The sequence below is a fragment of the Aotus nancymaae genome, unplaced genomic scaffold, assembly GCF_030222135.1.
Source record: "Aotus nancymaae isolate 86718 unplaced genomic scaffold, 86718_ANA_hifiasm-v0.15.2.pri h1tg000108l, whole genome shotgun sequence".
NCBI classification, from domain to species: domain Eukaryota; kingdom Metazoa; phylum Chordata; class Mammalia; order Primates; family Aotidae; genus Aotus; species Aotus nancymaae.
Genome location: NW_026988523.1, coordinates 14,765,359 through 14,777,669, shown reverse-complemented (window position 1 = coordinate 14,777,669; position 12,311 = coordinate 14,765,359).

The window sequence follows — 12,311 nt, the reverse complement described above, 5'->3', positions numbered from 1 at the left end:
TAATACTTGGGTAAGTTTTAAGAAAGGATGTCCTGCTCTCTGAAAATGGGAAAAGGAGCTATTTTTGCCTCTCTGGTTATTCTGGAAAAATGTGGGCCTGGCGTGTAGATAGAGAAGGGAGGAACTGATCATTTTCCCCTCTCTTTGAATTCTCTGAGAGTTTCCTTTGACACTTCTCTACAAACATTTCTCGTTCAGTTGTCATCACCGCAAACATTTCATTGAGCACGTAGTTCATACCAGGTCCTGTGTTAGGCAGGCTGATTCTGTGCCCAGGCTTGCCAAGCAAAGGAGGCAGCTACACAGAGGAGACAGGAGGTTGCCCACCCAGAATGCACCAGACAAGCAACACAGGTGAGAGCATGATGGTGAAACTCAGAAAGCTACAACTCATTGAGCACCTACTCTTTTCGAGTGCCTAATACTTTCCAGCAATATCCATGATGATGCCATGAGTTGGGGTTATTGCCAGCTTATAGAAGAAACAACTGATGCTCAGAAACTTGTCCAAGTTCACTTCCAAGTAAGTGGAAGAGCCAGGATGCGAACCCAGGTCAGTGAGTCCACAGGGTGTGGTGTTTCTGGAGTGCCGCCGACAGTGATTCCAGGCAGGCTGGACTGGCCACTGTTCAGATATATCAGGGCATTCATCCAGTTTTCTCCATGGAAGCCTGGTGCTAAATCCACCTGTCTTCATCAGGGTTGATTCCCTGTCTTCATCAACCTACCAATTACAGTTTTAATTGTCTGGCTACCCCCTTGCTCTTGAAACTGTCTTTCCAACATCAACGCCGCACTCCCCTGATTTCACTCCACGTTGGTTGCTGCTCCACAACATCCTTTCCCAGCTCCTTCTCTGCTAAACCAATAAACATCGAGGGCTCCCAAGCTAATCATTAAGCAAATCAGTTTTTGCCCTTTCTCCCTAGACGATGATCTCTCTGAATATCACAACCAACAGCATCACAAATAGGCAGATGACATCTGTGTTTAGAAATTTGGCTTCCACCTCTTGATGTTACTGCCGTTCACCTAATTGTCCTCAAATTAATGGTCTTGTTTGATTTTTAAAACTGCCCTCCCCCATCCAATCTATTAACAAGCCCGGTTGTTCTGCTACCAGAATAGATCCCAAATAATTTCACAACATTTCATCTCCGCTGCCTGGCTCGGTCCACCATCACTTCTTATTTGGACTGAAGTGTGAGCCTCATAATTGAGTTTCCGACTTCCGCATTTGTGCCCCCAAAATTCCTTCTCCACAAAGTGACCTTTAAAAAAATGTAAAGCTGGCTGGGCACAGTGGCTCATGCCTGTAATCCCAGCACTTTGGGAGGCCAAGGTGAGCGGATTGCTTAAGTCCTGGAATTTGAGACCAGCCTAGGCAACATGACAAAACCCTGTCTCTACAAAAAAGTACAAAAAATTAGCTGGGTGTGGGTAGCACGTGCCTGTAGTCCCAGCTACTTGAGAGGCTGAGGTGGCAGGATTGCATGAACCCAGGTGGTGGAGGCTGCAGGGAGCTGTGATTGTGCCACTGCACTCCAGTCTGGGTGACAGAGATTCCGTCTCAAAAAAAAAAAAAAATCAGATTGGGTCATGTCCCTGCTTAAAGTCCTCCAGTGGCTTCCCATTGCAGCTGGAAGAAAATCCAAACTGTTTCACGTATGTGACCTGGCGAAGTCCACAACTTGGCGCTCATTGCCCTACACTCGCCTGTCTTGCAGGCTTAACCTCCACCACACTGGCCTAATCTCTGCTCCTGAGAATGCTGAGACCACTGCCTGCTAGGGCCATTGGTTTTTCAGTTCCCTCTGCCCACAGTTTTGTCCTGGCAGACTTTGTGTGCTGGTCCCTTCCCATCTTCTAGGCCTCTGTTACAATGTCACTTCCTAGCTGGGACTTTCTTACCCAAAGTGGTCCCCGACTCTTATTTTAAAATAAACATTATAGCAGTAATCACTATCAGAAATAATCAAATTTACTTGTTTCAAAAAGAATCTTTTTATCCCTCAACATGATGTAAACATGTTCTATAATATGATGCTGTCTCTCTTATTCGCCGTTTTATACTACCCTCAAATCTAGCTCAGTGCCTGGAACAAAGTAGGTTTCAACAAATATTTATTGAGTGGAGAAGCAAATACTTCTGTGGCTGCAACATATCACTGAGTCATAATGATATAGTTATCAGCCTGTACATTCTTTCTTCAAAATGTATGCATCTTGAAGGTCATTTTTTCTACATTGTGTTTGGCATGAAACAGCAGCTCAATACAGTCTGTGACACTGAATTAGTTGATTGCCCCCTCCTAGGAGGCTCTGGTGTATTAATATGGGTCTCTCAATGAATGAGCCTTAAGACCCTAGTCAAAAATCTTTGAGCAGGAGGTAGGGAAGGATACTTGTTTATTTTCTGGTATTGCTCACATTATTTCACTCAGGCATTTGCGCCTAGAACAGCAACTCTTAGGTCCTTCACACTCCCTGGGCTGTGGAGCACCCAGAAAGTCCCCTGGCCAGGCTCATGGACACACAGTCAGTGGTTTCTCCCCACAGCCCAGCTCCTTCCCCAGTTTCAGCTCCTAGATGACATTTCTTTCTTATGGTTACCACCGTACTCTTGCTGGGGGAAAAAGCTCTATCCCCATATGCTTTACTCAGCAGGTGGTGGCATTTACCTGCCTCTCCAATAGGCCCGGGAGGGCAGAGGTCATATCCCAGTTCCTCACATGGTGCCTGGTGTGTTACAAGTGTGTAGTGTGTATAAGTTATAAGAAACTCCTTGAATTCACTGGAATTGAGAAGAAGCTTTAACATTTGATTTTTGGTGGGGCTTTGCTGGAGCTGCAGTCTGGGAGAGAGGTAAGTCTTGGAGCTGACCCCTGGGGCAGCTCTTCCATTCTCTACCCCATCAGCTTTAGGATGTGGTGGGCTTTCAAGATGATTTGGGGAGGAGACCCTGGGAAATTCAGCTTTGGTTTTTCCTTTCTGATTTTCTCTCAGGCTTGCCTAAGTGCCTAGTACAGTGCCTAGCATATACCACACACTCTGTTTTGCTTGTTGCCCTTCTTAATTCCTGCTATGGACTGAATTATGTCCCTCCTAAGTCCATACGTTGAAGCCCTAACCCCCCAATGTGTTAGTATTTGAAGATGGGGTCTTTGGGAGGTAATTAGTGTTGGATGGGATCATGAGGATAGGGTCCTCATGTTGGGATTAATGACCTGTAAGAAGACAGAGAGAGCTCTCCTTTCTCACTGCTTTAGAGCATACAGAGAGAAAGTGTCCATCTGCAAGCCACAATGAGAGCCTTCACCAGGAACCCAATGGCCCAAAGTGACTACGGCAGTCACTGGCACATAATAGGCTTGCAGCAAATGTTTATGCTCCTCTGAGCTTCTAGCACATGAACAGAATTTTTTTTTTAAAGGATGTTGTTCATCACCTCCACAGTGTTTTTCATTTAATCTTTTCATTGCTTTATGGCCTGTTTGCTTAGACTAAGACCAAAAGATGGGGCCAAGAGTGGTGGCTTACATCTGTAATCCCTGCATTTTGGGAGGCTGAGGCAGGAGATCACTTGATATCGGAGTTCAAGACCAGCCTGGGCAACATGATGAAACCCTGTCTCTGCTAAAAATGGAAAAAAAAAAAAAAAAAAAAAATTAGCCAGACCTGGTGGCATGTGCCTGTGCTCCCAGCTACTTGAGAGGCTGAGATGGGAGGACAGCTGGACCCCAGGAGGCAGAGGTTGCAGTGCACAGAGATTGGGCCACTGGACTCCAGTCTGGGCAACAGAGTCAGACTCTGTCTCAAGAAAAAAAAAAAAAAAAAAGACACAAACATGGTACTAACAACAGGAGAGAAGTGGGTGGGGAAAAAGCAAACGAATTGGAATTTTTGAGGCTCTGGAACACCATTCACAGGATTATATGTTGATAATGTTTATTTTAAACATTGATTATTAATAAGATTATATTATTATTATATTTATTCAAATTAATATTATAATATTTATTTAAAAATAATAACATTACTATGTTGGCCACTAATATTGGCCTATAAAAATTTAACACAGGAATCTTGAAGATTTGATGTCCACAGAAGGCATGAAACCAAAGCAACGAGAAACATAAACAGAGAATTTCATTCTTTCTGCTCACTGAAAATTCTCTCTTCTTGAGAATCAAGTCTTTTAAAAAATATATTTTGTGAAACTGAAATAATCAGCAAGGATTCTGTTTAGCTCTTTTAACAGAGACCAAATGACAGTGACTCAGACAAGGTAGAATATTGTGTGTCTTTCATATTAAAGCCTCGGCTGCTGAGCGGACCAGGAAGTAGGACGTTAGGCTTCACGTGTCTGTGAACGAATCACACCAAGCTCCCTGCCCTCATGAGGTGGGGGCAGGGTGGGGTGGAAAAGGAAACCAACATCCATAAAGCAGAGTATACTAGAGGGTAGCAAGCAGGAAGAAGGTTAAGCAGGGTAAAGTTGGTAGTCAAGGAGAGTAGATTAAATTTAAAGATGGGGGCCAGGTGGACCACTTCGAGAGGGAGCCTACCAGGTGAAACTAGAAGGAAGCAAAAGAGCAAGCGGTGGAGGTATTTGAGGGAAAGCAATCAGAGGGGATGGGCAGTCAGTTCAGAGGCCCTGGGGCCTGTTCACGCCTGAGCTGTTTGAGGAGCACAAAAGCGTGGCTGCCATACACAGAGTGAGCAAAGGCCAGCAACAAGTTTGGGTTTTTACTGGGATGGGAAGCCTGCAGGGGACTGTGGCAGAGGAGTGGCATGATGTGACTTAACACTTAAAGAATCACGCTGGCTCCTCTGTGAACAGAAAACAGAGGGCAAGGGTAAAAACAGGGAGGTCAATTAGGAGACTATTAAATAGTTTGTGCAAAGACTTCAGTAGCCGACACTGGGTGACGGCAGTGAGGGTGACTTCAAGTGGGCAGGCAGACTGTGGATGTATTTTGAAGGTAGAACCAACAGGAGTGGCTGATGGAGTGAGATATGGTGTGAGAGACACGAGTCCAGGACAATCACCAGCATTTTGGCCTGAGTGACTGGAGGGGTGGGGCTGCTGTTAAAGGAGGTGAAAAGGCTTCCAGAGGAGCAGGTTTAGAGGGAAGTCCAAGAGTTTCATCTGAAACATGCCAAATGTGATATTCCTAGTAGACATTTAAGTGGAGGTGTCACGTAGGGTTGGATGTGCGGATCAGGAGCTCGGGGAGATTGGCTGGGGAGAAATATGTGGGTCATCTAATGATAGTATTAAAGGCCTTGCAATGAGGAATGGTTATTGAGAGAATGTGTGGGAAGAAGATAACAAGGAGAAAGAGTAAGAGGAGGTCAGGTGGTTACCTCCATCACTTCTGCCTATATTCCTTTGGGCAGAACTCAGCTGCATGTCTTTACCCAGCTGCAAGGGAGGTTGGGAAATGAAGTTTCTACTTGGGTGACTGGGGGCACAGCTGAAATGTAGGGGGTTCTATTACGAAAAATAAGAAGAGGAGAAGGGAAATAAGAAGAGGAACAGCTAGCAATGGCTTCCAACTTGGTGTTTTTATGATGCATCTAATGAAAAAAAGTGAGATGTGAGTGCTGAGTCCCTGCAGGTGGAGGGAGGAGCGGGGAGGGGAGGGGAGCCACAGTCCTCTGGGCGCCTTCAGGAAGGGAGAGGGCGGCTGTGTGTAAAACTTCAATTACAGTTGGGTTTAATTTCCAAATTTCTTTGACAGATGACCCCCACCAAAGCAGATGCTCCCCTGTTCCCTGCTGGGACCCGGTCCCAACCCCAGTACTAGCCCCAGTGGTGAGTATTCAAATTCCCAGGCCCATCCCATTTTGGTTGGAGGTGTGGGGAGCGGGAGCGGGGGCGGGGAGGGGGCCTGTTGCTGGATCAAACATAGGATGTTCAGTTAATTTGAATTTTAGGTAACAGATAACTTTTTTAGTGTCAGCTAAATATGTCCCGTGCAATATCTGGGCATACTTACGCTAAAAAAAAAAAGTACTCATTGCTTATCTGAAATTCACGTTTAACCCGGTGCCTGTATTTTTATTTGCTACGTCTGACAGTGCTACATCTCTTCAACCTTTTTTTTTTTTTTTCCTACTGTTCCCATTTCCACCTACCCAAACCCATTTTTGGGCACAAATACAATCCTTGAAAAAAATGACTAGCATAGACTCTCTGATTTTCCTCTGACATTTGAGCGCATTTTTCAGTCTTTGTGAACAGAATCTTCCCGTGACACCAGGAAGCATCACATATTTTGAAGCCACTTACAAGATGTGTAGTGCTGACATCTTCCTGCCTCCATTACTTTGCCTGTAGAATGAGGCTTACAATTCCTATCCCTGCTGCCACATAGTAAGTGTGTAATAAAGGCTCACTAATATTTTAAAAGTATGTATATCAGGGGCTCAGGGTGTGCATGTAGAGGGGATGGAAAGAAGTCCTATTATTCCCCATTAATAATAAACGTATAAGGCACAGATATCCTCCAAAGGATACATATGCATTAGTAATTAAATGGATCTTGCGGGCTTTTGTTGTTTTTTGTTTTGTTTTGTTTTGAGATAGGGTCTCACTCTGTCGCCGAGACTGGAGTGCAGTGGTGTGACCTCTGTTCACAGCAGCCTCGACCTCCCAGGCTCAGGTGATCCTCCCACCTCAGCCTCCCACGTAGCTGGGACTTGTGATGCCCTGTTCATTCTGCCCCAAAGGATCATGTAACTTGTTGGAGAAAATGCCTTTAGAATTTTCCCAGGAATAAATTATTCACTCTTGACCAACCACTTCCTTCATGTCCTGGGAAGTTTAGGGAAAAGATAGAAAGAGGGAAAGCAACGAAAGCCTCCCAGCCTCCTTCTGCTCCTGGCCTTATGCTGTGCTCTTGGACTACATTATATGAAGTCAGTTTTCAGACAACCCTGTGAGGTAGATATCATCAGCTCCATTTCACATACAGTGTTGGGGGTCAGCGAGGGGAAGTAATTTGCTGATGATCACAAAGTTGCTAGGAGCAGAGATGGGATTTAAACAAGACTGCCTCATGGAAAACCGTGAGCTCTGAAGGAAGGGCAGCAGGGCCTCCTGGTCTGGACTCTGTTGGTATCGGAGGGCCCACGTGTCAAAGCCACTGGGTGGGACTGGCTGGCTTGGGTCTTCATCTGGGAAGAGAAGTATTGTATCCATGAATCACTTGGATTGGACATGGCTTTGGGAGCCCTCTTGGGAGCAACTTAACACTTTCCCTGTGCTCTTTTACTTAAGAAGAGAATGGCAGGCCCACAGATTGTGAATTTATTCCTTTATTCTGGCTAATGACCTGCAGCCCTGGAGGTGTATGGGTGAGGGCCGGCACCCTGAGGTCCTGCACACATGAGCTGCCTCCTCCTCTGGATGACACTTGGATCAGTTGGAGGCTCACAAAATGAGGGACAGATGTCTTTTCATACTTCTGCAGAAAGAGGGGAGACATCATGTCACTCTGACGTGTATCAGAAAAGGCTTCTCTGAGGTGAAGGCAGAGCTCAGTCACTCTTGCTCTTTCTGCTCTCCTCGGCCTCTTTCCGTCACCCTTTAGTCTGAATGGGTTGTATGAGCTTCCTAAAAAACAAAGAGTTCTTAAAGAATCAAGATTTATTGGAATATAAAAAAAATTCATGAAGACAATAGCATTTGCTATTTCTTCTTTCTTGTGGCAGTCACAACTATAATTGATAGTTGAATTGATTTTCTGTTAATAGCACAGTCTAACTGACTAGAAGGTCAGTGAAAGCATGAACTTTACATTGTTTCCTCCACTGCATTTCCAGCACCCAGCACAATTCATCTCTCATGCATTCAATATGTATTTATGAGGCAACCATTATCTGCATGTCACTGTGCTAGGTATGGTGAAAAATAGTTTTTGGTCTATTCTAGGTACAAATCAAAATAGGACTTGGTATCTGCCCTACAAAAGCATGTAGTCTAGTAGATGAGACACATACATGAATAAGTATCTCAAGGAGAGGGAAAAACGTGTCTCAGAAACAAAGAGGAGAGAGTAAGAGGCGAAAGGAGAATTAGGAGTTGTCACAGTGTGATGTCTGCGTGATGGAGAAGAAAGGGGCGGGCCCTTTAGACAATCACAATGTTGCTGGAGAATGGAGTGTATGATACAGAGAGAGGAAAAGATGAACCTGGAAACCTGGACTGAGGTCATATTAGCAATGGCCTTGTATGTCCCACAAAGGAGTTGAATCTTTTTCAACCAGGTGAAGAAGGGGAATAAAGGCTTTCATGCGGAGGAAATAAGCAGGTCAGATTTGTTCTCGGTGTGGGATGAAGCAGAGTGTGTTGGGTGTGTGTGGAGAGGGAGGTGTGGTGACGTCACAGGGCCAGTGATGGGGATGAGGGCCTGACGAAGGCAGTGCCAGTGGGACAGAGAGGAAGGTCTGGATGCCAGCGACATGGCCAGGGCAGAGTGGCAGAAGTTCCCGTTCCTGCAGGTAAAATGTGGGAGGGGAGGCGGAGAAATGAGTTGAGGATGGTTCTAAGTTTTCTAGCTTGGAAGATGAGGTTGACGGGAGAAAAGAAATAAAGGGGCCGAAACTGATTTGGGATACATTAAATTTGTGCTGTGGATCCTGTTAGAATGGTAAATTTACAGTGGATCCTATTGGACAAGAAGCTAGGGGCTAGGGATCTCAAGCGAACGAGAGTTGTAAGAAGATATGTTGAACAGAAGAGCCACAGGGGGCACTGATAAATAAGGAAGAAGTGGAAGAAACGTGAAGAAGAATGAGAAGGAATAGTCAGAGATATGATAAGAGAAAGAAAAAAATGGGTTTCCCAAGTCTCTAGAAGGCAGTAATCGCATCAGAGGCCCAGATTGTGAGTTCAGACATTCTTTTCTAAGGAAGGTGTCTAGAACTGTGGCAGGCAGAATTTCTGGTGACCTCCCTAGGATGGCCACACTTTAATCTCTAGAACCTTCCATAGCAAAAGGAAGGTGGTGGGTGGAACTAAGGCTAAGGACCTTAAAACAGAGACAATATTCTGGATTATCTGGGTGGGCCCTTGAAAGGGAGTTGGGAGGCAGAAGAGGGAGCCAGAGAGATGCGATGATAGAAGAAGAGGCAGGAGAAATTCAAAGAATGGGCAGGACTTGACCCACCATTGCTAGCTTTGAGGACAGAGGAAGGAGGCCATGAGCCAAGGAATGCAGGTGGCTTCTCAGACGCTGGGAACGGCTCTCAGCTGACAGCCTGCAAGGGAAGCGAGACTTCAGTCCTACACTTATACAAGGACTGAATTCTGCCAACAACCTGAATGAGTCAGGAAACAGATCCTCCCCCACAGCCTCCAGAGAGGGTGCCTTCCTGACACCCTGATGTTAGCCTGAGTCCCAGGTCAGACTTCTGACTCACAGACTTGTAAAATAATAATTTGTGTTGTTTTAAGCCACTAAATTTCTGGTAACTTGTTATTGTAGCAAAATGACACCACAGGAACTGAAGTGGGCCGGGTTCCTCACCTGGTCCCTCTTTCTTGGCCTTTCCCTTAGACGGCAGTGGCCCCTGGATCTATTGTTGGGACTGCTTTTCATCCCCTCCCATCTTTTTTGTTCAAACTAGACCCAGGACCAAAACCATTTTAAAGGGCAAAAAAATAATAATTAAAGCAAAGATTGCAATTTGTTGGGTTGTGGGTCAATCTTGTCCCCAGCTAAGTTTTGTTTTAACTGTAATGTTACAAAATTTTTAAATTTCTCTCCCCTCCCTACCTCCCTCCATTCCATTCCATTCCATTCCATTCCATTCCATTCCTTCCTTCCTTCCTTCCTTCCTTCCTTCCTTCTTTCCATCCATCCTTCCTCTTCTAAGTAGAAGCTCTGGCAACACTAGGTTGGCTGGCTTGAGCAGACTGTCTCTGTCCCCTCTGGGACACGTTCTCCGGTTAACTGCAGTCTCTACCACTCCCTCTTACCTCTCATGGGCTGCTTTACTCATTTATACACCTTACCTGTATTCTACAGGTGACTGACTTAGTGACACTAGCCTAACTGGCATGACTACATGTTAGATCTGGGATCTTTGAAGGGAGTATGCGAGAAACTAAAAAAAGCAATCAGCAAAACTTAATAAAAGAGAAGATTTTTTTCCAACTCAGGGTTGCCCTAATAAGTATCATGAGGCCTTTTAAATAACATGTTTGTGTGTTTGCACACCTGCACATGACTATACCTATGGTGAACGTGGAGAGAAAGATAATTAAGAAACAGGAAGACAGGGCAAAGATCCAAGTTAAACGTGTCAGGAAAACTACCTTTCTTTTCCTTAAGTGGGACCCGTCTACTGCCAACATGCGGGGTCAGCCATGCCCCACTCCAATGCCAGTGTATTTCAGTATGTGACCGTGAGTCAGTGTTTTACTAGATCCTCGTCAGTCACCTTGCTGCTGGCCTGACATCCTCTCTAGTCTCATGCGTAGGGCTTTTGACTTGTTCCTTTTTGAGGAAGCACTTCCCTGTTACCTCAATTCTAGCAACTGAACTCTTCTTTATTCCTTACCTGGGATCTTGTCTTAGTTTTTTGCCTGATTTTTAGGAACTGGGATTTTGTTTCATGCCCACTCTTCCTTCTATTAATTGCAGTGCTGTTCTAAAGCTCTAGCCCTGTTAGGGAAGGGAAGCCTCATGCCCTTTTGCCCAGGTCTTCCTGTCTTGCTGGGCCTTCTCCCAGGGGCCCAGGGGGCTCTCCACACCTGGCCTTCTTTCAGCGTCCTCTAGAATCATGTCTGCCTACAGTTTTCCTGGATCTCCTGCAAGCACAGACCCACCGGGTGACCTCAGAGTCTCAGGTGTTCATGAGCTCTGCTCTAACATCACCTTTTTCATCCTTGTGAAAAGTCTGGGAAATAAAAAACATCGACACAACAGGAAGCTTTGGATGCAAATTTGAAAGCGTTCTCCAAAAAGCTTTCCAGTCCTCTCCTGTTGTGTAACCCACAGAGATGACAAGCCAACCTGTCCTCAGTTACCTCAGGTGGGGGCTTGTTCAGGAAATTCTGAATCATTTTACTTCTGATTTTTTTTTTCAAAGGAGAGAAAATAGGTCTATTCATTTAAAATTGTGACGACAGTTTAGGGCTTTAGCTCAAAAACTTTAAAGTTTTTTAAAAAATTTAGTAGTTGGCAAATGAACAGAACTCTCGGGAAGAACAATTCCTTTTGTGCATGAAAAGTTGCGTAAATGGTTGGCATAGAACAAGAACAGGACAAAACGTCAGAAGTGGTGTGTTCTAGCGCAGACGCTGCCATTTACTGCCCAGTCATCTTGGGAAAGTCACTTACCTTCTATATGGTTTAAAAATAAATGATTTCTGACGTGGTTGCCCACAGGGTTGTTGTGAAGACTTACTGAGACAATGGGTGTGAGTCACTGTCTAAATGGGAGATCCTACCATTAAAAGACGCCATCTATCCCTGTTGATAATTATAGCACCTTGTTCCTGATTGCATTCAGTGATCTTGACATCCATTTGTTATGGGATTCTTTAACAACCTGAGCCAGGATCTGCGCAAGGCCATGAAGCTGTAGAGCGAGACCTAGAGCCCAGGTCTCCTGACCCAGCCCACCGTGGAAAGAAGGGCTTCCTCTCATGCTCTGCCCAAGTCTTACCCATTGCAGTCTGGTCCTGCCATATCTGGGCTGTTACCCCATTACCCTTCTTGATCATTCTTGGGGAAGATGGCACTAGGGCCTTTCATTTTTGACCAGAGAAGGTTCTGTCAGTGTTAGGAGGCCTCTGAGAGATATCTGCCTCTGTTGGGGGTCTGGCTTAATTACTTCTTCTCTTTTTTGATGTAGGATAATTTTTGTATAAAGGGAGAGAGAAGGGCCAGTTATCACAATGATGATGCAGTAATTGAAGTTGCATTCTCCACTGGTTTGTCACTGTCATTTCCTTTAGGAATGGCAATAGCCAAAACTGAAACCTTTAGGCTTCAGGATAGGTCTTCTCACATTCTTAGTCTCACCTTCTGCCCCAAGATCTTACACGCTTTCAGCCATGCACTGCTATTCCAGTGTAAAGAGCCTCAAAGTATCTGGTTTGTCTTCTGGGCACTGGCACTGGCAAATAATACCTAGGCAGCTCCAAGTCCCTGTTGGAAGGACAGGTCTGGAAGCAAGCCTGAGAGGTGACTTGGCTGGCGAGTACCCCAGGCCTGTCATTCAGAGGCTGTTGTCTACCACTTAGGCTCTCAAACAACTCTTGGCACTCCTCACTATGGTTTTCATGACCC